The sequence below is a fragment of the Polypterus senegalus genome, chromosome 11, assembly GCF_016835505.1.
Source record: "Polypterus senegalus isolate Bchr_013 chromosome 11, ASM1683550v1, whole genome shotgun sequence".
NCBI classification, from domain to species: domain Eukaryota; kingdom Metazoa; phylum Chordata; class Cladistia; order Polypteriformes; family Polypteridae; genus Polypterus; species Polypterus senegalus.
Genome location: NC_053164.1, coordinates 148,190,772 through 148,218,384, shown reverse-complemented (window position 1 = coordinate 148,218,384; position 27,613 = coordinate 148,190,772). Strand labels below are relative to the sequence as shown.

At 37.7% G+C, this 27,613-nt stretch overlaps 1 protein-coding gene across 2 annotated transcripts in view; it reads right to left on the bottom strand.

Annotated features, from left to right (window-relative positions):
- The window catches only part of rap1b (RAP1B, member of RAS oncogene family), a 176,997-nt gene extending 149,663 nt beyond the window's left edge, over nucleotides 1-27,334 (bottom strand). For both annotated transcript variants that reach the window (XM_039769783.1, XM_039769784.1), the window contains exon 1: nucleotides 27,254-27,334. The gene's annotated coding sequence lies outside the window, so the exon portion shown is untranslated. The remainder of the gene's footprint in view (nucleotides 1-27,253) is intronic.
- Nucleotides 27,335-27,613: the final 279 nt, after the last annotated feature.

The window sequence follows — 27,613 nt, the reverse complement described above, 5'->3', positions numbered from 1 at the left end:
ATCTATGTAAACACATCCTTAAAACAGAAATATTTTTCATGTTTTATTAATAATTGACAAAATGTAGACATGAAGTGCATAATGTGTGAAGCCTGAAGTCCAAACATCAAATAAACACTTTCACAAACGGTACAAATATAACAGAACAAGTGCGCTTTTATTCAAGAATATAACTGCAGAAAAAGAACCCGTGTTAGGGCTCGTTTATACTTCACACTCAGAACGCGTACGCGCCTGCATCATGGCTGCCACACGTTCCCAGAATTCATTTGATGCGTCCCCCGAGCACATCCTCAGAAATTAATGCGATGCGTGCGCGAGTTGCAGAATCAGCAAAAAGTTGGGGGGCGCAGTGTGCTAAAAGTTGGAATATGACATCAGAGTCTCTGTTTACTATCTACACGTGACAGAAAGCTTTGTGGATCCTATGAGATTGGTGTGTGCACTTCGATGTTTGATGAATGGTTCGATGTGGTGTAGCAAAATGCTAACATACAGATGTAGTAGTGGTGCTTTTTATTCAAGCGTCACACATATTCCCGATCGCAATGACACAATACATTTTAAAAGTCACACATACCGTCTTCTGTGCAGTCTTTTTTTTTTTGCAACTTAACAGCAACATAATGTACAGCGCTGTATTTGAGCCACTGAGAAAAAAAAATTAAGGACTTGGTGAAAATGTGTATTTTATGATTAAAGTGTAAATTTTGGCTTTAATCTCAAAATGTCCACTTTAACTTCGTAGTTTAATTTATCATTAAAGAAGACCATCGTAAACGTCATCGCAGTTTTTAATAACTGCGGCAAGCAGCAACAGATCACCACACAGAACATATTAAATGTATGATATTCCAACTCTCTGCACATTTAGAATCTTTCGATTTATACTTGATATCACTTTAATGATGAAATACATTAAAGTGTGTATGTTACATTTTACAGATAAATCATTAATTTTGTTTAAATAATAAATACTGTTAATAATTACACACATGGGGTGACACGGTGGTGGAGCGGTAGCACTGCTGTCTCACAGGGAGTCATGTTGCTGGTACTCACTGCTTGGATTTCACCACTGTGTTCCAGTTTCCTTCCAAAGATATGCAGATTTGGGGATTTGGTGCCGCTAAAATGACGCTAGTGTATGTGTGTGCTTGTATTCACCTTGTGATGAGCTGAGGCCTCCTCCAGGGATTGTTTTTCACTCGTCCCCAATGCTTGCTGGAATGGACACATCCCTGGATTGATGGATTTAATCAATAAACATCATTTTCAGAGATATTGCAGTAAGGTGTCATCGGAATTTAATGGTTGTTCTAGGCAATTCACAACACAGAGAAGCCAAACCTGTTCTCACCGTGATAATATCTCACACTGCCACCTGGTGGATTCTGCCAGATTTACGTAAAGTACGTGCGCAATTATAAACACTACAACGCTTGCGTAGCAGGAGCGTCCGCTGCAGCAAGCGTTGCATCACATGAAGTATAACCCCAGCCTTAGGGTGCGACATGGACACCCTTTTGTTACAACCGCTTCGGTGGCGCAATGGTATCAATTGTTGACTGGTAATCAAAACTTCACGAGTTTGACCACGGAAGATTTTATTCTTACTATTTTAGAATAAAAACATACATTTAATTTCAGTCTGTAACAGCCGGTGTAAATTTATAATACTTGGAAAGGTTTGCTTTGGTTTTTTTTTTTGTTTTTTTTTTTTAATTCAGTTTTATTCTCTCAGTCGCGTTCACAATCCCACCCCCACTACCCCATCTGACACTGTTGTTTTCACATAAAGACGCTCTATAACAGAGATGAACTCAGATGATGATGACGGTTCTACATCGGAGAAAGAATGCATGTCGCACTTTTGCTGTTGCTGTACTTTGTATATGTACATGGGAAGCTCTGCAGTCTACTTGTGACTTTACGCTGTAGGAGGTAAGTAAATAAAGGTAATTAAGTGAATAAAATTTGATCTGGCTCTTGTATACAAAGTACAGTGACGGTAGCTTCCACCTGCAGCTATAGCCTCTTCAGTACACAAGCGACTCTCCACACTAGTGTTTAGATCTAGACGTTGCATGTGCCAAATAAAAAGTCTAACTGCATTCTCGTACCGTTGCACGCATTTTTCATGGCATTACACGTGTAATTTGTGAGCATGCCCTTGCCCATCAAACAGAGGAAGCCCTGCAGTCTACTTGTGACTTTACACTATACGAAGATAAGTAAATACATCGAGGTAGATAACGTTCAACCTGGCTTTTATGTAACATATAAATGCTTATGTAAAGACCATCACAAAACAATCACAAACAGGAGTTTGTACAATACGCTGGTGAGCTCTGTAAGCCGTGCAGTTTCTTTGAAGGACAGGTGTGGGGCAGACTGACTGGTATGATGATGCCGGACTTCATCCTGTATCCAAACAATGCCATCTTACGCCTGGTGCAGCTGCGTTGTTCTTATATGTGAGAGGACGTTTCTTGTGGGGAGGGCTTGTGTTCTTTTTCTCTGATCTGTGTTCACCTCTCTTATAACTCGTCTTTATTTGAAAACAGCAGTGTCAGATCGGGGCGAGTGTAAAAGCGACAGAGGGCATAAAACTGAATAAAAAAATGCTAACCTTTCCAAGTATCAAATTTACACCCGCTGTTACAGACTGAAATTAAATGTACGTTTTATTCTAAAACAGGAAGAATAAGAGTAGCTCACTTCTCAAAACGGACTCGTCCGGGGTCGAACCCGTGAAGTTTTGATTACCAGTCAACAATTGATAATGTTGCTCCACTGCTCCAATGCTGCAGTTGTACCAAAGGGGTGTTAATGTTGCACCCTAACAGGGGTTCTTTTTCTACAATAATATTCTTGAATAAAAGTGCACTTGTTATGTTATACTTGTACCTTTTGTGAAAGTGCCTATTTGATATTTGGACTTCAGTCTTCACACATTATACACTTCATGTCTACATTTTGTCGTTAGTACTAAAAACATGGAAAAACTTTGTCTCTTAGGCATGCGTTCAACATTTCTGTCATCCTACACTTACATAGATCTTTGTAGACACGGAACACACATGAAATGCATGTGTTCCAAATAATGATTTTTTTCTAGCCTATGCAGCTCTTCCTGACTCTCTGATAAACAAGGAAGAAACAGTTGGGAGAGGTTTTTGCAGTTACTCCGGCGGTGGGGGGATGGGGAGAGGGGATGGTATAGCAGGCTGCTTGGGATTATCGACACATTTACAACACAAAAGACACTGAATGGAGAGGTGCGAGTGGATTCAAGGTGGGCTGGATTTACAAGGTTTCTCGTAAGCTTTGGTAATTCTAGTGTTAATGTGCGTTAAAAAAAATAATAAAATTAGCAGGGAAGCCTAAAAGTCACTACATTATTTACTATTCACGATAGAACATAGAAAACATATCAAATGTTAAAAGTGAGACTGGGTATAAAAAGGCCATCTTAGAGAGGTAAAGTCTCCAAGAAGAAAAGATGGGCAGAGGTTCACCAATCTGCACAAAACTACATCTACAAATTGTGGAATAACTTCAGAATAATGTTCCTCAACGTAAAACTGCAAAGACATTGAATCTCTCTTCATCTAGATTATATATAAAAAGATTGAGAATCAGGAGAAATCTGTGTGCACAAGGAGCAAGGTTGAAAATTAATATTGGATGCCTGTGATCTTTGGACCCTCGGATGGCACTGCATTAAAAACAGGCATGATTGTGTTGTAGAAACAACTGCATGGGCTCAAGAGCACTCCTAGAAATCATTATCTCTGAACAGAGTTCGCCATGCCATCCTCAAATGCAGGTTAAAGCTATATCATGAAAAGAAGCAGCAGCAAGTGGACATGATCCAGACCCACCGCCACCTTCTTTGGGCCAAATTTCATTTATAATAGACTGAGGCAAAGTGGAATACTGTCCTGTGGTCAGACAAACTTGGATTTAGAATTGAAGAGATTATAAAAAGCACTGGGATTATTCCTAGGAACACCTGTTTGTTGCTCGTGCTGAAGTGACTGGCAGTGTATGTATCACTCATACGTACTTGAAGATAGTATCATACGGAATACTACAGTATCACTTTCAAAAATTAAGTTTAAAATATATAAAAAAAAAAACATTCTCCAAAACAGATTTTGAGAAACAAAATACGCAAATGTTAAATAATATTCTAAATAACTTGAACCTGAATCTCAATTTACACTTATGTAGAGTTCCACGATGCTAAATACAAAGAGACTAAAACACGGAGAGGAAAAAAAAAAATCATCACCGGATCTCAATTGGCCAATTTTCACCAAAAAACTCACACTATCAGTAATTTGCCCAATCACCAAAAACTGATTTTTTTCAGCCCCTGCTTTTCTAAGCTTTAAAAGGTAATTTAGTTGAAGTACTCCTTTTTGCCAGGTATTAAGCTAGCTGAGCCAGCACACGTCTTTTTTTTGGCAGCAAACTTTCTGTAGTGTAAACAAAGAGCAGCAAGTCAAGGCTTGTTTCACGAGAGACAATTGTACTGTATATTAGCCTTTACATTATAGAAAGCAGAGTAATAAACTGAGAAAAAATTAACTGGAGGACTCGTTCTGTGCAATTAGACAAATGGCAAGAAAATCTTCTTTAACACTAGAATTACCAGAGCCTACGAAAAAACTCGTAATTCCGTCCCACCTTAAATTGCTTTTTAAATCCCTTCACACCTCTCCGCCAGCGTCCTTTGTCCTCTAAATGTGCTGATAAAGAGAAGCTAGGAGCAGCCGGCTATTCCATCCCCCCACCAATTTAGAACGTGAACGAACTTCTCTCAGCTCATGCCTTGATTGAGTATCTGGGAGTGAAGTGGAGTTTTAGAGTGGAAATAATAGATCGTTATTTGGAACACACGCATTTCATGTCTGTTCCGTTTCTACAGTAATCTGTGTCAACACATTGTTAAAACAAACGTTTTTTATATTCTAGTAGTAGATGACAAAATGTAGGCATAAACTATATAATGTATGAAGCCTGAAGTCCAAATAACAAAGAAACATTTTCACAAAAGGTTCAAATATAACACAATTGCATTTTTATTCAAAAATATAACTGCAGAAACAAAAAGCCGCCTTAGCATGCGACATTGACAGCTGTTTATTATAACTTCCTCCGTGGTGCAATGGAATCAGTTCTCGCCTTGGAATCAAAAGGTCGCAACTTCGATCCTGGACCACTCCGTTTTGAGAAGTAAACTGCTCTTAGTCTTACTATTTTAGAATAAAAGCATACATTTGATTTCAGTCTGTAACAGCCGGTGCAATTTATGATCCTTGTAAAAGGTTAGCGTTTTCTTTTTTTATTCACTTTTCATTCTCTCAGTCGCGTTCAGAATCAATCCATACAACCCCATCTGACACAGCTGTTTTCACAAAAGACGCGCTATAGCTCTGCAGTGTACCATGATGCACACTAACGCCCCAACCGGGTTCTGACACACAAACACTGGCGAAGCTGCCTTCTTCGTATCTCACCATCACTTGATTTTCTTTTTATTCAGTTTTATTGAGTGTTCATGCCAGTCCCCGCATGTTGCTGTATGCTGTTTCTTTTGTACTCCAGAACATGCAGAGGAAAGAATGGTAAAGAGCAGTAACTTCGGCGCTATATGCAATAATCAGACACTCCCCATCTGCCCGTGTCGCTCAAACACAGGAACATATGTTGGTGTAAAAGTATAACAAAAGTGCACTTTTATTCAAGTGCACTTTTTCCATCGCCTTTTCCTGTAAGAAGCAATGTACAGTACACACTTCTCTCTATGCTGTGATTACACACCTGAAAGAAAGACAATATATGTGAAAATATTATCGCACTAATGCAATATTATTTGAAAAAGAACAGCGTCAGATCGGTTGTGAATTTATGTAGGAAATGGAAATTCTCTGATGCGGGACCTTCCCCCAGGGAAGAAAGAACAAAAAATGCACGCAGACACTTCATTTCGCAAACAAAACAAGTGCACTTTTATTCAAGACTACCTGTATAACCGAAGAAAAAAGAAAGCAAGTTACAGTAGGCGATTGATACGACAGCTTGCATGGTGCAATGCTAAGAAGTGCGGATTTCCATTCTGTGCTATATAAAATCATCACATTCAAATATTAACAGTTCCCAGACACCCAAGGACCGTCCTTCCTACATTTACGACATGTGTACTTGTTGCAGTGCACACACCTCTCTGTGCTATGGTTCCTATTACACTGAATGAGCACCTGACACTATTTTCTTCCCTGGGTGAAGGTCCCACATCAGAGAATTTCCAGTTCCTGCATAAATTCACACCCGATCTGACGCTGTTCGTTTTCAAATAATATTGCATTAGTTACTTTTCGTGGCATTACACGTGTATTTTTTGAGCATGCTCAAACACAGGAACATATGTTGGTGTAAAAGTATAACAAAACAACGGGCAGATGGGGAGTGTCTGATTATTGCATATAGCGCCGAAGTTACTGCTGTTTACCATTCTCTCCTCTGCATGTCCTGGAGTACAAAAGAAACAGCATACAACAACATGCGGGGACTGGCATGAACACTCAATAAAACTGAATAAAAAGAAAATCAAGTGATGGTGAGATACGAAGAAGGCAGCTTCGCCAGCGTTTGTGTGTCAGCAACCTTTTTGGGCTTTAGTGTGCATCATGGTACACTGCAGAGCTATAGCGCGTCTTTATGTGAAAACAGCCGTGTCAGATGGGGTTGTATGGATTGATTCTGAACGCGACTGAGGGAATGAAAGAAAAAAAAAAAGCTAACCTTTACAAGGATCATAAATTGCACCAGCTGTTACAGACCAAAATCAAATGTATGCTTTTATTCTAAAATAGTAAGACTAAGAGCAGTTTACTTCTCAAAACGGAGTGGTGCAGGATCAAACTCGCGACCTTTTGATTCCCAAACGGGAACTGATTCTATTGAACCACGGAGGCAATTATAATAAACAGCTGTCAATGTCGCATGTTAAGGCGGCTTTTTGTTTCTGCAGTTATATTTTTGAATAAAAGCGCAATTGTTGTGTTATATTTGTACCTTTTTCTTTGATATTTGGACTTCAGGCTTCATACATTATATAGTTTATGCCTACATTTTGTCATCTACTACTAGAATATAAAAAAACGTTTCTGTTTTAACAATGTGTTTACACAGATTACTGTAGAAACGGAACAGAAATGAAATGCATGTGTTCCAAATAACGATCTATTATTTCCACTCTTTCTTACACTTCCGGCTCATGCTTTGATTGAGTATCTGGGAGTGAAGAAGTTCGTGCACGTTCTAAATTGGTGGGGGGATGGAATAGCCGGCTGCTCCTAGCTTCTTTTTATCAGCACATTTAGAGGACAAAGGACGCTGGCGGAGAGGTGTGAAGGGATTTAAGAAGCAATTTAAGGTGGGACGGAATTACGAGTTTTTTCGTAGGCTCTGGTAATTCTAGTGTTAATTAATTCAAACCTTTTTATTTTAGATAGATAGATATCTGCAACTTACTTTATTTTGTCCTTTAGTTAAAACAGACACTTAAGTGCAGCAGCTTACATTTTCAATTGCAAAAACGTTAGCTTAACAACAAAACTTGTCTTACTTAATTGTTGTTTTAAGCATGGTTAGTCTTGTGTCTTCTTGATACACAAATTATGATTATGTGATAAATTTGCAGCTTTTCGTCAAAGAGTTGTACTGTGTTTATTGCTATGTGTCATAGGCCTAAGGTTTGGTAAGAAACAAGAACTACATCATTAAAATGGTAATCCTTATTTATAATTACACCTTAAGAATTACGAATGTCTAGCTGATACACTGAAGGGGGGGGAAGGAAAAAAAAAACCACCTGTATAAATATATCAAATGTATATTTAAACAGCAAAAATGTTGCAGTGCAGTAATGATTAGAAATGAATAAAATCTATAAATGCATGCATATTTACATTTAAGCAGTGTTTAATTTCCAATATCAATTGATTGTGGGAGACTATACACGACTATGTAATAAAAACATTTTGTTGTAAAAGAAATTATAAGCACTCCATTTTTTAAATTAAGCTTTGTTTCAGATAGGTACAATACAGAAAAACATAATATGACAGTGTGTAATTATGAGAAACATTTTCTTTTTATGCCATATGTATTATGGATACATATTTTTTTTACTTTTATTAGTGTAAGTATGCAAATTAAAGAAATTTTATTTCTGTACATATTTTTATGGTCACTTAATAAGCTTACATAACTTCATTTTGTAAAGAGATTTTATGACAGAACACACCTTTGGTCTATAGTTTAATTACAAAAATACACTTTAATACAAGACATAAAGCTCCTATGCATCTGGCAATGCAGAAGCCTAGTGTAAGAAGTGTTTTTAAAGGGATAAAGGGGACAAATTAGAATTGGCCAATCAAGTAACATGAAATTGATGATCGGTATTGGTCTTAAACCTAATCATCCCTAACCATTTGAGATACAAATCTGGAAAAGTATTTAAAAACTTAGTTTGGTTACAGTTAATTCAAATATAAACCTCACACTTGCCTTGTTCCAAATTTTCCGCTGTTGAAAGGAAACTAACAACTGCTACCATTAACACTATTTAAAATTCCTCTCTGACTTATTATAGAGGCTGACATTTAACTACAAAATAACAGAGAAATGCAATAGATTTAATACTTAAAATGATAAAGCACATACATGACTTTCTATATAAACATTTTTAGCTCTTAAATATTTCAGGCAAAAATTGTAAGTGGAATGAAAATGGACCTGATTTACTCAAAATGTTCTTCTTTGGGGCACAAATATTCATAAAAAAAAATACAAATAGAATACAAATTTACTGCACCCTGTTAACTCAAAATGAATAGGCATTTACATAATTAAGGCTTGGGTTTGAGAACCAGTTAAAAATTTTCCAAGAACCAGGAAATCAAAGAGACATTTGAATCACAGTTCCACTTACGGATACCTACATGTCCATTTTCAACCAACTACTAGGAGTCTAATAAACATCCTTGATGCAGACATGCACATTTTCCCTGGACCTATGTTGTGATACCATTGTTGTCTGTGTCATGCATCAATGGTGTGTTGATTTTTTTGCAAATCACTCAGGTCGTGAACTGTGTACCGCTACATTTTGTTGGTGCAAATAATGACAATGCAAAATACAACAATTATAGCTAGAAACTAATGTAAGGGAAGCACTACAACCAACATGTCAAAACATTTACTACAAATCACTAAAGAGGAAAAAAAAAAAAAAGTACCGTCTTCAATGCGTCTTGCAGCCTAGCTGCCTCAGCTAACATTCTATAATGGAAATCACACATGCATATAAATTTAACTATTGTGGAAGTCAGTAACACTGTTTCAGAGCTCTTTCATAACACATTCAAAGTGGTAAAGATTAAGAAGCCATATCTGCATTATGTCCTAACACAAATATTACCCATGTGTCTGCACTGTTTATTGCAGAGGGGGATTCTCACAGTATAATTTATTCATTTGAAAATGAATCAGTAAAACTGGCTGTGTTTACTTACATCCATCATTAAAAAAATAACCATGTATTAAACTTCAATTAAAATAGTCACGTAAACATATACAGTAAAACTCGGTTCACGACCATAATTTGTTCCAAAACTCTGGTCGTAAACTGAACTGGTCGTGAACTGAAGTAATTTCCCCCATAGGATTGTATGTAAATACAATTAATCCGTTCCACACCGAATGAACTGTATGTAAATATATATTTTTTAAAGATTTTTAAGCACAAATAGTTAATCATACCATAGAACGCACAGCATACTAGTAAACTAACATTGCAAGAGTTTGCGCTATAGCCTTACGAACCGCTCGCTGTAAACACTTTTTTAATGAGGTTTAAGCACAGGGAAAAAAAACGAACATTTGAGAAATCCGTAATTTAATAAACCACCAATAAAGTAACATTGCAACAAATCACACTACGAACCAAAAAATGAACATTTAAAAAAAAACGTAATGCAAAAACTAAGCATAAACCACCAAGAAAACTAACCTTGCATGAGTCGAGTTCTGGCATGAAGCAAGTGTGGAGGAACTGGGTGGAGAGGAGATTACAGTTTTGAGGGAGAGTCCGGCTCCGCTAGGGAGGAATGTTCTCCTTCAGGTGTTTTCTCTGTTGTGATTTCTTGGGTTTCTGGTGTTTTTAGCTGGTGGATCAGACTTCGCGAAATAGCGGTCTAATGTGGCTTGCCTTTTCCTACGCGTTAAAATTTTTCGGAAATGCGAGACGACATTGTCGTTCATCATGTTTATCACTCTGTTCGTAACCACTTTGTCAGGGTGGTTCTTCTCAAAAAAATCTTGGCACTCGTTCCATTTTTCTATGATGGCTTTTATCGCATCACTTTTCATATTCGCCCTTTCCACCTCTTCCCTAGAGGACTGCTCCTCGGTAAGCAACCTAAGCTGCTCCTGCTGGAGTTCAGCGAGTTCGTATGTCGTCAGCTCCTCCGCAGTTGAAGACTTGTTGAGGGATGTAGCCTTCGTCCTCCACCAATTTAGTGAAATTTATCACTAATTCTTTCACAGCTTCAGCATTTGAACTAGCAGCCTCTTCATGCCTTACCACACTATGAATGCCACTTCTCTTGCAAAACTTTTCAAACCATCCTCTACTGGCTTTAAATTCCTCACTTTCTGCACTCGTAGAAAGATAGTTTTGCAGCAAATCGTCATGAATCTTCCTGGCTTTCTTACATAATATTCCCTTACTTACGCTGTCCCCTGCAAGTTGCTTCTCGTTCAGCCACACTAGCAACAAGTTTTCCACCTCTTCCAGCAGTTGAGGCCTCTGCCTGGTTAACACTTCAACTCCTTTTGCAACATGACTTGCTTTAATGGCCTCTTTCTGCTTTAGAATAGTCAAAATCGATTTTGACTTCTTGTACTCGGCGGCAAGATCAGTAACACTAACTCCACGCTCATGCTTTTCAATAATTTCTTTCTTTACTTAGATTTCAGTTTTCTTTAAACCTTTCTTTTCACCACTCTTCACTTGCTTAGAAGCCATGGTTAACTAAAAAAGCACACAAAATACCGTAGAGCACAAAGAGTTCACACCAAAAGCATGCACGTCTGACTGAGAACAATGCAACATGTGCAGAAATCGGCACACACAAACTGAAAGGGAAACTGGCTTGTTCGTATAACGAGTCTGTGGTCGTGAACAAAGGCAAAAGTTTGGCGAACTTTTCGTCGTAAACCAGACTGTACGTGTTCCAAGACGTTCGTGAACTGAGGTTCCACTGTACGTTGGAATAGAGATATACAATAGGACAAGTTGTGTACATTTTAAATAAAATTACTTGAAGGCTAGAAATTCGGCAATTTTCAGAAAAATTGGGTATTCAGCCAGCAAAATCAGATTTTTAATGCACTAATTTTATACACATTTGGTAAGCAATCTCTCTTGCTTTTTGCAAGAATATTGAACTTTTTTCAATCACTATTTTATAAGGGTGCCTTATTTTTTACTTAGTAAGGAATTACTTTCCATTGTTCACATTTCATTAAGCTTGAATGTATAAATAGGATGTAAGTGCATGTTACAATTGCACTGCCACATTCAGCAACCTGATGAAAGCGATGTAAGCACACTGCATGGTTAGAAGATGCAACGGTGCACAATGTGCAGAGTTTACACTGTGCCAAAAAAAGTGAGGGCTAAAAACAGGGTGCAAACATTTAGGAAATTGACTTGTAGGATTTAGTTAACTCATACACTGGTTGCTCCTTTTTCATTTGACAAACTGACCACTGCCAATTTGTGCCACTGTTGATCTTTACCTCTTTTCTTATCTATCTATTATCTCAGGAGCTTCTCTGGATCAGCACTTCCAAAGCCAAAAATCATCTTGCTCTTCAATGGAAAACTCTGGGGCTTGTCACAAAAAAGCAACAAGGAATTCCCCTTTAACAACCTTTCAACTCCATGTGTTGTGGGTCAATAGGACATTTAGCAAAACAGTTAAAACTTGAAATATTTCTACCATTCCTGTCCCTTCATGATAATTCTGTGTCTCTCTTACTGATCCCATCTCACCTCATACTCTGCCAAGTGGCTGTGGTTAGCTAGTACCTCATTCACCTGCTTTAACTCAGAGTGGGACAGGAGGTTGATTTATCTATGTTGCTGTTTTTCATTCATAACCCAATTTGTGTGGTCAAGTAGGGCAGTCTACTAATGGTCTTTTGACATTTGAACTTAAACTGCTGTATAATGGATCAGATAAAATGTACTGTTCCAACTGCACAATACTGACACTGTTTGAAATATTACACAGAGGCAGGCACGTCCACCAAAAAATATTAAAATTGCAGTTGGTGAATTTGAATTATTTACTATCCTACCACCATTCACTTACTAATGGCTTATATCCATAAACTATTAAAAGTACTGCTTCAAAAACTTCAGATATATATGTTTAATTTGATACGAATAAATATAATTTGACTCGAGCTTTACAGTTTGCAGGTAACCTGCATGCTCACAAGTTCTCCAATAGAAGCTTGAAAATGTTAAGCATCAGAAAATAATATGTTGAAGTCAAGATTGTCAAAGTAACTTCAAGCTTTTCAGGCAATTGCTGTATTCAAAGTAACTATCTATGTAATAAACAGTAGGAAATACAGCACACTACCTGCTGACAGATAACGTGCTTGCAGCTGGGGACAGCCACAGGAAGGAAGCAAAACACATTCATAATCCCCTCTGCCTGCCAACACTCCCATCCTGTAAGCCTCCTCCAATCATATGTAAACAAAGCGGACAATTAAATTAAATATACAAGTAAGACATTAATTAAATGATTTCTGCTATCTGCGATGGACTGTGAATACACAAAATACACATTAAAAGTAATGACATATTTAGTATTTAAAAACTCCATACCATTTTTTAACCAAATGTGTGGAAAAGTTACATGCAAGTTAAAGCATTCCTGCTGTATACCACTTTTCATAGAGCATCACATTGCTGTTTGGTTGAGAAAGTGCATTGTTTGAAGGCTGATATTTAAAAAGTACTTGTCAGCCAAATGCCCCTGAATGACTATTTCCCCACCTTGAGTTACAAAGATTGGTGGAATTACCTTTCTGTCTGATGACAAAAACAGGGAACTCCATCTTTCATAACAAAGGAAACGAGGTGTGGTATGATGATGGTCCCTTTACAGGAAATTAGGTATGCGATTATTTTATGGCTGCTTATATCAATGTTATCAATAATAATTAGTGACAGCCACCACATTTTGTTATTGATTAGATACCCGATACAGATTTCTTACATTACTCTACTGACCAACAGTTACTTAAACCACATTTAGGGATATAGCAGAGATGGAGGATGCAAATACAGTGGAGGGTCAGCGGAATATCAGAGACCAATGTATTTAAAAGTGTGGAGTCATTTCAGCTTCACATCTGTTTTGAAATCTACATGCAAGACAAATATGAAAATAACCACATCCAATATGAGAGCACCTGGGAAAAACACCACACTCGAGTAATCCCTGTCTCATTCAAACTTGGGGCAAAAACACCATACATGAGTAATCCCTATCACATTCAAACTTGGGGCAAAAACACCACACATGAGTAATCCCTGTCTCATTCAAACTTGGGAATAACTCAGCAGCACTCTGTGTTACTTCATTCAAGTCTTTAGCAGATTATAAAACTTCTTTTGCAAACTGTTTTGATGATAGAGGCAGCTGGTACAACTCATATTGTAAAGGAAACAGAGGCTTTAAATATGTGTCACTCAGCACATCTTACAGTCTATGCTGCCATCTAGCAGATAATATTAAATAATGCAGTTTAGAAATTTTTTGTAGAAACTTAATGGTTTCAGTCATCCCACCCTTGATGCTGACAACAGTCTTTAAAAGTGTTATGCCAGACTTAAATGTTAATACTTGTTTCTATCTATCCTTTTTTGGCAACTGTAATTTTACAGTATAATGGTAGTATTGTTATGAAAGAGTATGGTAGGTGCAAGGAGAGAACTTTATTACAAACTATCTGTACTTTTGCACAAATGCTGCATCTTTAAAACTAATCAACTAAACAAAATTGTCCAGCTAATCAATTAGCAAAATAGTTATTTGAAGCCCTAGTTAATTTCACCATTCAGAGGTTCATCTTTGCAAGATACTGTAATACCTCACTGTAGGACATAGTTTAACAAGGACCTCAGTTACTCTCTGCTAAAGTTGTAAATTGTGATCATATTTCACAAGTCTATAATTATGTTACTCACTCATGTTACATTTAGCAATGGCAGAGACAAAAATTTTATTTCACATTTTCACAGTGAAGACAGAGGTCAAAATTCCTGATACAATGGTCTTGAAAGTGGAACCAAATTGAACTGCAAACAATATCAAAACAGCCATTAATAAATCTCTTGTGCCACAAAATCCATATGTCAGCTGTCCAGTCATATGCTCACAATTTTCTTATACAATTGTATTACAAGAATTTTGTCAAACCATTTCCAAAAAAAATCATCCAGAGCATGAAAGCGAGCTGAATATGTCTGGATGGAAAATTCTGTGTCTGCAATACCACTAGTTTCATTTATCAGACTTCATCTATGTTGTGACACATTTTTGTCATGGAACTCCCAGTTGTCAGCACAGTACAGAAAGCCAGGTGTTGTGTATGAGCTTAAATGGCATTCATGTTTCGCGACCAACAGGAAATGAGTTCCCCAACTGGAAAATATAATCTGAAAGCCCTGTGAAGTGGAAGATTACATTAGAAAACAGGTAGGTCTGAAATGACATTTTTCCCACCTTACTGCATTGGGAATCATTTGATATGAAACTTAATGCAAAAAAGTAATTAATCTTTACCTTCCCCAAAACTCATTTGAACATAAAAAAAGGAAGGCAAGAGGTCATAAACGTATTGTGTCATTCTATAATTGTATGCAAATCCTCCTCTAAGGTTTCTGTTGCTATCTCTATCAATGTTAGAAAACAAGAAGCTACAGAAGTCCCAGGTGCACACAGACCTGAAACACCTGGCAGAGGTATCTAGTAGTTTGTGAACCAAACATGGACTAGGGCAAGTGAGGAGACTGTGAATTTTTGTGGGTGCAAAAATGGTCTGTTTTATTTCATACAAAAAAAGTGACAAAACTGCAGTCATAATTAAGAATGTAAAAAGTGTCCTAAAAATAAATAAGTGTTAATTAATTAAGACATTGTTAAAATCAATAATGTCCAAAATTCCAAGTCTTCCCACCTGAGCAACATAAAACAGTACTCATTCTATAAATTCAGCATCTATTGCTGCACTTCAGCAAAAAGAACAAGTGACTTATAAATCAAATCATTTACTTTATCATTGCACTGGATCGCTATTGTAATCCTTAAGACCGATGCTCCCATCCTAGTCGATCCATACGTCATTGCTGCACCATCAACACCATCTTGACATTCACTATGGAACCTAGTCCTCAACTCTCTTACTGCTCCTTCCATCAGAACCTGCAGCAAGTCATCATAACCCAAAGTATACCCTGCTCCTAGCTGCAGCACATCCACTCCAGGATGTCACTCAAAGCGCTTTCTACAGTATATGCTCCTTCAATCTCCCATCTCATCTTCTACATTCACATATGTGCACACACCATTCCTTCACCATTTTTTACTTTTTTCTCCCTCCACTTACATCAGTGAATTTATCTGCTATTAAAAGCATGGACATACCTACACCCAGGAGCTCCTATGCCTCAACAATTGCACGTGTTTAATTAGCCAACCTACCCCCTGCCACAACTTCCTTCAAAAGGAGTACTTAAACATTCCACTAAAAAAGGCACTTATGGCCCCGTGAGACCAAGCATCACATAGTGGGATTTTGTTTTTGGGTGGAGTTTAGTTGTTTCAGAGTGACTTCCATGGACAATCAGTAAATTTTTTGCTATGTATTAATCTCTCTTTAATACAATGCCTTTCACAGTATGCATTATAACACAGTAAATAGGAGAATATGGTATGAAACCAAGACATCATTAAAATAAACCTAAGAGTAAAAGTGAAAAACAAAAAAATAAATTGAATAATTTACACCAGTTAAGGTCAACATCACACAACCAAAGCCTTAATATCAAAGCTGCAAAAGGGCCTGTGATTTGATCTGGAAGATGGAGGGGAAACACGCAGGGTTCAAACAATCAAAGATTGTTTTTCAGATCTCTTTGGTAAAAAATTGCTTAATTAGTAATGTGTAGATAAGCTACCTAAAGCTGCTGACACATTACTCAACTGCTAGTTGTAAGATATATCAGACTTGCCAACTCACAATATGCGCACAACAGTGCTAACATAACTTCTGGTAAAACCTCAACCAGCTCAGTCACGTCCATTGTCCATTCTGCAGTAGTAAATTTTGGTTAGTGGCAAGAATGTCCAAGAAAAGAAAGTTTCAAATTTCATCGTACAGATAGCTCTACAGCTGAACATTGTTATATATATTTAAATTGAGCTTCCAGTAAGTACAATCTATCTATCTATATATATAATTTACTAAGGCAAGACACCCATGAAAAGCACACCGGAAGGGGCGTGGATTCACTAAGCGCCGACAAGTGAGACACCTATGGCGCACGCAGGAAGGAGCCACGCCCACCAACTCCAAGACCATTGGATACAACGACAACTCGCAGGGCCATACTCACCAACTCGGACGCGAGGACACAGAAAAAATGACGTCATTTATATTCGTCTGTCGTAGAGGCCACATGCAGTGCAGGTCAGGTTAATGTCATGTGCATGTCATGCACCTCCGAGCTACATTGACTGTTCATAGAGGCATGTTTCTCGCAGAGGTGAGTCGCCATATGCAGCGTGTAAAACAGTTTGCGAGGGGTATCCCATGGGATCCTTAAAACAACCCTTTACAACTGAGGTTAAAACACAATGAAGTAACCAGTCTTCAAAAACCGAGTTTTCGGTTACGACACACGACTGCGTGCACCATAGCAAACTGTTTTACACGCTACATACAGCAATTCGCATCCGCAACAAACATGCGTCTTCTTCACTCACGGACAATTATATGTTGCTCTCTCTAGAGTTTCATCTTTTCATTCACTTTCTGTTGTATCCTCAAACCCTACCTTTTTAGACAACTGTGTCTTTCCAGAAGTGTTCAACCATCAATAAATTATGCGGCGTTTCTTATGCCGTGGGTTCACTATTGTGTTGTATTTTGCTCTCTCCAGAGTTCCATCTTTTCATTCGCTTACTGTTGTATTCTCACACCAACCCGTTTTAGACAAACGTGTCTTTCCAGAAGTGTTTAGCGTTCAATAAATAATTATGCATGAGATTGAGCGTGTGTCTACCCGGCACAGAGAGGCGTGGATAAGCCGTTGAACCCCATTCGGGCTGCAAACCGTGGAATTCCCACTAAGTGCGATTCATACACTCCCACTGGTTGAGCCCCTACCCTTTGTGTACACTCCCCTCCCACCTCGATACTACTGTGGTCGGGTGGATTTTATATAGAAAAGCAGCCAACGACTCAAGTGACAAGTTGGAGGTGGGCACATGAGCGGGAAGTACATACTGAACAAGAATTCAGCAGACTAGCATGATGGAGGGAGCTGAATGGACGTCCTCCTCTTCTCCTCCCGTTCCACACTCCGCGCCATGCACCCCCATCCCTCCGTCTGGCAAGAGAGGGCGCGATTGCGGTCCGGCAGTTTTCAGTCACGGATGATTGTGTGTTGTTTCGTTCCGCACATTGTTGCAAAGTTGCTTTTCTTGCTGATTTATTACATTACAGATTTTTCAAATGTTCATTTTCTCCCTGTACTTGAAAATCATTAAAAAACCGGCCTGATGTGGCGTATGGTACGCCGCGGGTTGGCTAGTTTACTTAGTTTTCATATACTTCCCTCTGTTGCAGAAACCCAATCTAAATGGATTGTCTCCATCTGGAGTGTGTTGTGGTTAATCCCCATACCAGTGTTTCTAGCCAGCATTTTTAAAAGAAGATTTTTGCAAGCCAGGGTCTGAGACAGGGTAGTGACCACTGAAGGGAGTGGTTCCCCGGGTTGTTTGAGTGGAACAGTTTCTCTGTCTCACTTTCAAAACCGGGGGTTTGAAAGAATAAAAAGCAACCAACAGAGGAGGACACACCAGACGAGAAGGAAGATAAAATCCTCGAGGACCACAACTACTATTCGGCTCCAGATCCAACAGTTGTTGACTTAGCGCTTGATGAAAACATGTCTCTCAGAAAAAAGATCCTTAAAATGACACAGCAGTTTGGCATTCACCGTTTTGCTGGCTGTCCAGCAAAGTCTTGCTATTATGTATTAAACTTTTATACATATTCACCTGTCCATGAAAGTTTAATAAGAAATTATTTTTTTTTTTAGAAGCCTAATATAAATCGCATACTTGTCCCATGTAGTATTAATTGTGGATGTAGTTTTAAGCCTTACTTTTTAGTTCCTGATGTTTGCGAATGTTTTAATAAGAGACTTTCGAGTCATTTACCGTAAGTCTGGGCAAATCTTGAACCAATCAGGTAAAAAACACAATAGCTAGTCCGTTTTGATATCAGTGCTGGAAGTGCAGCAGCTGGCTGACATGGAACCCGGAAAAGAGTCCGCACAGTGTCTACTGTAACTGATGATCTTATAACCAGACCATGTCTGCTTGCATGACTGAAAAATTCTGGGCATGTGAAATTTGGCTATTGTGTACCTAATTTCCACAACATGTGTGCTTCCCCTTTTACTGACAACCAACAGCATGTTGCTTAATGAAGTTGGTGCTGTATGAAGGTAAACAGGTACAGCAAGTTCACCTGCAATTTCTGCCATTTTTCTTTTCTGTCCTAGTACTTAAAACATGACACCAGACAGATAAGCTTCTCTTATGTTTGCAAAGTTCAAAACATGCGTTTCTTATTCCTCAGTGCTGCGTTAAATGCAAGGTTTCTCCAGATGAGCATTCAGTATGTCACCTCTAATGCACACAGAGCTCACCACTATGACTACAGATAAAATCAAACCGGTATGATTTTGTCAAGCAAGTCGTGGACTAGTTGGGGCGAGTTGCTGGGTATATCACATTACACAACTTAAAATCAAAGGAAAAGTTGTCTAACATGACATGGCCTTAAATATTTAACACATCAATTGTACATATTTTAAAGAAGAAAAATCACTAATACTGATAAGGGATTATAAAGTACTGTTGATTAATTTGCATCTCACTTTGATACACCATAAAGAACACATATTTCAGACAAAAGGTAGCTAGCTAATAGTTGTGAGGAGTTTAAAAATAATGCTGTGGAAAGTCTTAAATATATCACAATTCAACACACTTACTTGAATGACAAATATCCTTCTCCAATCATGTGTTTCCTAAGAGGTTTAAAAAAAAAAAAACACACCATGTGCTTGTCTTGCAGGGCTAAATGAGAACCGCACACAAGAACACGTCTGGGAACACGTGTCACAAAGCTTTTGGTATTTGTGACGAAATCCGCCGCTGCAAAGGCTATGCCCACAAGACTTGGTTCTTAAGACACCCATCCCAATGTGTCCAGTCAGTGCACTTTAAACGGCCAGGGTTTCAGGGAGAGTACAAAAGTAACCAAACAAAGCACTAGTCCATTGATGTCTTCAAATGTCAAGTGTATACTGTAATCAAATGTAAAAGGAAGATTTACTCCTTGCAGCATGTAATGTTTAACATGTGCAATGTCTTCTCTGCACACGTAACTCAACTCTGTGTTTAATATTGTTCTTTTTAGGACAGCTGTAGACAGTTTATCATAATCAGAAGGTTGCTCTTTATTGGACCAGGTTACTGTCACAAGTCTTTGGATTGGTTTAGAAATGTGAGCCATCTAATTGTTCCCACCCTGTTTGGAGACAACCACAAGCAAGTTTTGTATAAGATGTAGTCTTGCTGAGCCATATGAACAATATATACACATCCAGCAAATTAAGGGATTTTGTAAAAAATACATATTAGACATTCACTCTGCTATTGTCAAAGACTTCCTCGGTTTTGGAACATAAATTTAACACCATCATGAAGATAAAACAGCTTTCCACCAAAAGAAATGGCTATAGTATACAGACTGACAGTAGCTGACAAGCAGACAGTGAGAGTCAGTAAAAGCATATTTTAACATCTTGGAATTTGCTAATTAACTAAATATCTTCATATCTGACTATTAACATTTGAATGAATCTGCATTTGTGAAAGTAAACATCACTGTTAATGTGCCAAATACAGACAAAAAACTATTAGGAATAAAATTATTTTGAAGTAGTGTTTTTGGAAATAGAAATCAACCACCTCGTTCAGTGTCTAAAAAAAACAAACAAAGAAAAAAACTGTTGCTTTTGATACAGTGTTTCAGAAAAATATTCTTCTTTACATCAGTTCAATTGAACTGTAATGACACAACAGTATATTTGTTCAACCACATCTGCTGATAAAATACTGAGGATATGTATCATTTGTCCCTATTAATGTCACTGGAATAGAAAGAAGATGGTTCTTTCAACTTCTTATTTTATTGGGTTGTGGGGGAGTGGATCTGGGACTCAATAACGCATTAACAAATTAATTTTGCCTGGACAGTCATTCATTTGCATAATTATGGATTAAGCTGTAAACAAACCAGCACCCAGAACACTCATTCCATGAACCAGCTTACTTACTCACAATAAGCACAATCCAGCAAACACTTAACCATAATCAAGACAAATATATGGCATATATGTCATCACTACTGAAATAAAATCCACAAAAAATGGACCCCAGACGCTAAGATGGAATACTATATACAATATACAGTTTTCCCCCACTCTGAACTAAATGACGTCTCCTACTACTACACTTGATGTCCCTGTACATTTTGCTGATGAAATTTCAAACAGACCACTACTTTGACTGAGGTAATAACTTGTATAGCTTGTGCCCTTACTTAGCAGAAAAATGACTAAACCCAGCGTTTATACATTTAAAGTGATCTCCATAATGTTTGGGACAAACATTTTTCCTTGATTTACCCCTCTGCTCTGTGATTACAGTGTACATTGCAGACTTTAAGGGCATTTGCAAACATTTCGGTCACACCATGTAGAAACAACAAAAATTATACATGGATCCCCCCATTTCAGGGAACTGTATTGTTTGGTACAATTGGCATCACAGGCATTTACTACTATACAACAGGAGGACAAGAGTTGGGCCAATGAAAGTCATAGAGGCTTTTATAAGGCTCAAAATGACTAAAACCATTAGAGACATCAGTAATACCTTAGGGCTAACCTAAATCAACTGTGTGGAATATTATTTAATAAGAATCAATGCAATGGTGAGCTCAGTAATCACAAAGGGACTTTGGGGCAAAGGAAGACCTCCACTCCTATTGACAGAAGAATCCTCTCCATGGTAAAGAGGCTGAACCATAACAGCTGTTTGATAGATCAGAAACAGTCTTAAGGAGGGAGATGTGCATGTGCAAAGACTACTACCCACACAATACTTCATGAACAGAAATACAGAGGGTGCACTGTAAGATGTAAACCATAAAACAAGGATGGCCAGTTTACAGTCTGCAAAAAAGTATCTAAAAGAGCCTGCATAATTCTGGAAAAGGTCTTGTTGACAAACCTCTATGAGACTGCTGGCATACCACCTCATCCGTTTAACAAAGTCTTTGGGGTCGGGTTGTGGTGGTATTGTAAAAGTTTAGGCAGGCTTGCATGGCTGCCACAGGTGATACTGGCACACTTGTGTTCATTGATGATGTAATGGACACTAACTGCACAATGAAATCTGAGGTGTACAGAAACATCTTATCTGCTGAAGTTCAGTAAATGCCTCCAAACTTAATGCACAGTGCTTATTCCTAAAATCATTCCATATATACTGCTAAAGCAACACAAGAGTTTTTCATAGCAAAAAAACTGAAAATTCTTGAATAGTCAAGCCAGTCACCTGATTTAAATCCAGCAGAGCATGCCTTCCATATGCTAAAGAGAAACCTTAAGAAGAAAAGCCTCCAAAACATCCAGGAATTAAGGTGGCTGCATTACAGCCTTGGCAGAATATCACCAAAGAAGATACTCAGCACCTGGTGAAGTACATGAATCGCTGACTTCATGGAGTCTTTGCATGCAAGGGATATCCAACAAAGTATTAAATATGAATGCTTTCATCATACCTACTATTGCTATGTCCCAAACACTATGATGCCTGTAATTGAGCGGGGAGTGAAATGGGAGTATTGGTTGGGGCATGTAGAAAAAGTGTTGTTTCTACATAGTGTGACTGAAATCTATGCATACGTACACTTTAATAGCATCTGAATTGTCTGATTTGTAGTTTTAAACTATGGAGCAGAGGGGTAAATCAAGGAAATACGTTTTTGTCCCAAGCATTATGGAGGGACATGTATGTGTTTTATATAAAAAAGCCTACATAATACAAGATAAAAAGCAATTTTATATAGTTTCTTTCTACACTATATACCAAAACGTTTGCAAATACAATTACACTGAGCGCATAGACAGAATTCCACAGCTACTTGGTATACACCTTGCACACACATGATGTAGCTACTATAATACAATTGCCACAACAAACAAACTTAAAAATCTAAATATGGATAAATTTAACAGTTTGGGACAACCCAATTTGGTAAAACTACCAGATGAATCTCTAAAATTACATTTACATTTACTTCTTAGTAAAGTTACACCTAAAATACCAATAGCAGTTTAAAATGATGATACATTTTTTTCAGTCATTAGGAGCCTTGGAAAAAGTCCACATTTCATAACTGGCAAACTTGCCTAAGGTGTAAATGGAATACAGTTAAAATGAAACAATGCCCAATTTGATTTTCAAGAAGAACAGTTGCACAAATTTCAGTACTAAATGCTATAGTGTAAAAACATCTTACACACCAGGGGTGTAGAGTGGGCACTACAATTTTGCATTATGCTAAAATGCACTAAACTAAGTGGTTCCCACTTGCAATGTTAAAAATAATTTTAAATCCTCAGCAATTCAAGTAATAAGGGTGTGGTCCATCAAACTCAGAAGCAAGAAATACATTTGTTGTTTCACGTTACAGCTATATAAAAGCATGTTAAGATTTAAAGATTGAAGAATACCAGGACACTTTTCTAATGGTCAGGTGCTGTCCAAAGAAGGAATAGAGTTTAAAAAAAAAAAAAAAAACTGACGGTGGAAATGTAATTTACCATGCAAGAGATGAACTTGTGCTTATAAGGTATCATAGAAAAACTTGGCAGCAAAGACTAGGGTTGTAATGTGGGAACAAATACTCAAGGGGGAGCGAGATGGGGGAAGACAATTGTATTCATTTAACATCCAAGGAAATCATGCTGCTGCTGTAAACATTTAACTGGTCATCTTATGCCAAGACACAGATTTTATAAGAAACTGCTGAACCTCTATGCTACCTTCAATGAGTGAAGAAAATCCTCACTAACATGAGAATGCCTTGTCTTACAGATTTTCTAATAAGCATGTAGTTTGGGTAATCTGTGAAAACAGTAATAAGGTTAAAGATCATTATTTAAGTAAATTGTAAAGGATAAGTAATTCAACAGATGGACTTAATTCCTTTACAAAAATGATAAACAGTGCACACCAAAGTCAATACTATTTTTTACTGAAATTGTAGTTCTTATTTTTATGCAGAGGCAGAAATTAAGCGTACCAAAAAATCGAGACCAATTACTTCAGACTCATTCAGATCTAATAAGACCTTTTAACGAACAATATTTAAGTAAAAAGGTTGATTTTGTTTTTTGAGAAAAAGGTAAGCCTAACATCAAGATTCAGGTGTGGCAAGATATATTTATATCCCACTCTTTGCAGAAGAGTTCAAGCTAAATTAGACTTTTATGGCAAAGTCTTTCCACAAACCACAGTACACTAGAAATGGCCACTTTTGTCATAAACTCTTACAAATCTTTTAAGATTACACCTGATCTCTTGGTAGACTACAAGTTAATACTGACCAGTAATAAAGGGACACAATTATCTGTGCAATACCCAGGTGGTACCAGATTTTTTAGCTCTTATGGCTATATTCATTGTTGCATGATGTGTAATAGCTTTGAAATTTAATATCCCCCCACTTATTATTACCTTTCAATTATAACTGTATACATAGACCACAGTTCCCCCACAAATTACGCAAACAAGAAAGTATCATGTAAATGTAAGTTTATTTTACTTAAGTCAAACCAGATGAAGGCAAATGACAACTGAACACAATTTAGGATGCAATTAGTTAAATATGAACTCAGTTACAATCCAATTATAGCAGGCACTCATACATTTATAGCACCAAAACTATTAAAAATTATACGTTATCACATGATTAAAAATCTGCCATGACTTGCTTATTTTACCTTTACTGCAATAAAAATCTGAAATTAAAATGATACGAGTACAATTTCACACTCAATTTACACACAAAGATTAAATAATTTTCATACAGACGTACATGAACATACAGACGATTAAATACAGAAAGAATAAAAATAAGAACTTAAGTTCCTAAAGTGAGAATGAAGGACTGTATGTCTTCTATGAATAGAAGAGTATGTATTTTGGGTAAAATGTACTGAAAAATATTATGGCATGTATCCAACCCACCTTTTCATCAATCTTGCACATTTGAATAGAGGGTCACCCTTGGGGGCTGGATGGGTAGATAAAATGTATACCAAGGGATGACTCAAAAGACCAGAGGCTACAACAGCAACAAGCACAAAGTAGGAACCAAATCTTTATAGCCCCCCAAAACTTTGCAGTACACACACATGCAATCACACCCAAGAAAAGAGGAACAAATCAAATTATATATAAATCAATCCTAAACACATTCATAGAACTGTTAAGTACATGAATAAAATATTTGTGAGTATTCAAAATGGGAATTGCAATGACTGTACAGTATTACAATGGCACACATTTCTGGTTGCAGGCATTTTTCCAACCTACAATACCGTCTTGCCATATCAAACCAACTTTATTTATTGTTAATTATTCCTTCTCTGCTATCCATTTTCTTTTTTGCAAGGAGAAGTTATCCTTGTGGTTATTTATATACATAAAACACTCCCTGAATACAGTACAAATGAACAAACCTCTACTGTACTTTATTTAAATCTGTTTACAAGTAATCTGAAAAAGCACCTAGTCCCAAAACTGTTAATGCAAATAGTTTTTTTCTCCCCCTATATGGATTATAATCAAGGGAAACTAGTATTTAAATAAACAGACTTTGTGAAACTGTCAAAAAAAAAAAAAAAACACTTTGCACTTTTAACAGGCTTCCTACCAAGTCACACAACAGAGTTTTAAAAATCGGACACCTAAAAAAGTTCACCCCTGCATTTACCATTTTTAAAAGCCTAACAAGCTAAACTGTTTGCACAAACTGACTTAAGTGTTGCAAAATAAACCTGCAAAAGTGCGTATTAAAAGTAAAATATAAACTCAACTTTGTGTAAAAGCTTCTTGAGATGGTGTGCTTTCACATAAAACAATTACAAGAATAACTATATAAATAGTGTTGAAACACCATCAGTTGTCAATTCAACATGGTGTCCAAGTACTGTTTGTTCTGTGAAATAGATGACAAGGAGGCTACATATCTCATTGTCCAAAGTTCTACACGGAAGGCACTGTGGACTGTAGAAGCTAGTACAGTCAACAAGGCGAAAAGGCTTTGCGAAAAGGACAAATGCTGCATAAATTGTATGCATCTGCCAGCTACTACAAACCCAAACATTACAATAAACTTCTATTTAAAATATAAATATTGGGATTATTACTAGAAATGTCTGTTCTGTCTTCCTCACGGATATATAAACATACATACACATTGTCTTGCTTCTGCCCGATTGTTCATTTTTCCCCAAATGCAGCAAAGGCGCTATATGACATCAATGAAGGCAAGTTAGAATGTAACAATGAATACCGGCAGCCTACTAAATTCAATCCATAAGATTTTGGGCCAGCCAAATCACAAGTGGACGAAGCAATCTAGGATTTTCTGTGTCCATTTCTTTACTTAACCACTCGCATAAATGACACAGTGCAACAAGATGCGCTTCACACTTACGCATTACTGCTTTAAATGGTACCCATTAGTGATAAAATATTAGGCACATTTGGAATTCATCCGCTCGCCGAAAAGATCCTGCAAGTACGCGACATTGTAGAGAATTTTCGTTTAATCCGGTCGCAGTAAATGATTTCCTAATTAAACAAGGCGGGGTTCGCTTGTAGACAGCAACCTCTCGAACAGATTTCCTCTACCGGGCACATTCGGCCCTTCTGATCCGAGATTGTCAAGCAGTTTTTATATTTATGTCGTTTGCATCTTAATAAAAATCTTAACCGGCTTTATATCAACAATGCCATTTTGAAAGGCAAAAAACACTTCGAAGGGAACGCTGCAGTCAACCGACAATCCATCGAACTGTTGGCAAATTGAACATTACAACCTGAAATTAGACGCAACGGAAAAAACAAAACATCCGCATTAAAATGTCCGAAGTTTTAGATTTCCCTTGCTAACTCGCAAGTCGACTTCTCCCAATTAAGTGTTGGCGGAGGGTTGGCACGCGGCAACGCCATTCTCATCTTCGCTTGTAACCCCCCTCCCCACCCCGGCCTCCCGCCGCACTCCACTCGGTCTCACTTCAAACTATTGCCCCCTTCCCCCTCTCTAGTCATTTCTCCTAATGTGACCCAAAAACGGCAAGAAAGTGTGCCCTTAATATAAGACAGATCCGCATCACTTCTCCCAACTCCGCCATATTTCGAAGACATCTGACCCGCTTCTTCCGCAAATCGGGCTTAATACAATTTTTAAGACCGGCTCCTCAGTTCGTCTGATAGTCAACTGTTAGCAAGCAAGCGCGCGGCCGTCGCTCGGGCGGTACCAATCCACGATGGAAAATAAAAAAAGCAAACAAGAGCATCGCCTCCCGAAAATTCAATTTTATAAGACCCCTTGAAACATTACATTGAAGAATCAAACACAACCCACCCACCCCAAAAAGTGAACCGCACACACTCCTGAGACTAGAGGTACTCACAAATCAGCCGCTCCAATCTGCTTCTCGCTTCTCCTCGCGCGCACGCGCTTGCTCGTTCGCCCTCACTGGGTGGGGTTTAGAGTTTGGTCCCTGTGACGTCACAGCCTCGCTTTGGCAGTCAACTAAACTCGCACATTTGCTTGCGCTGTTGTTTTCTCTATGAAATACGGAACGTTGGTTAAGTAATGTTCTTTGGCCGACAAGTGTTTCTTGTACTCCTGTTAGACATTAGTTTAGTACTCCTCGTGTACTCTTGTTAGGTATCTGCTAGTCTATTACATTTGGTTATTACATATATATATATAGATAGATAGATATCCGTATAGATATCTATAAATAAAAAATGTAACAAACTGACAG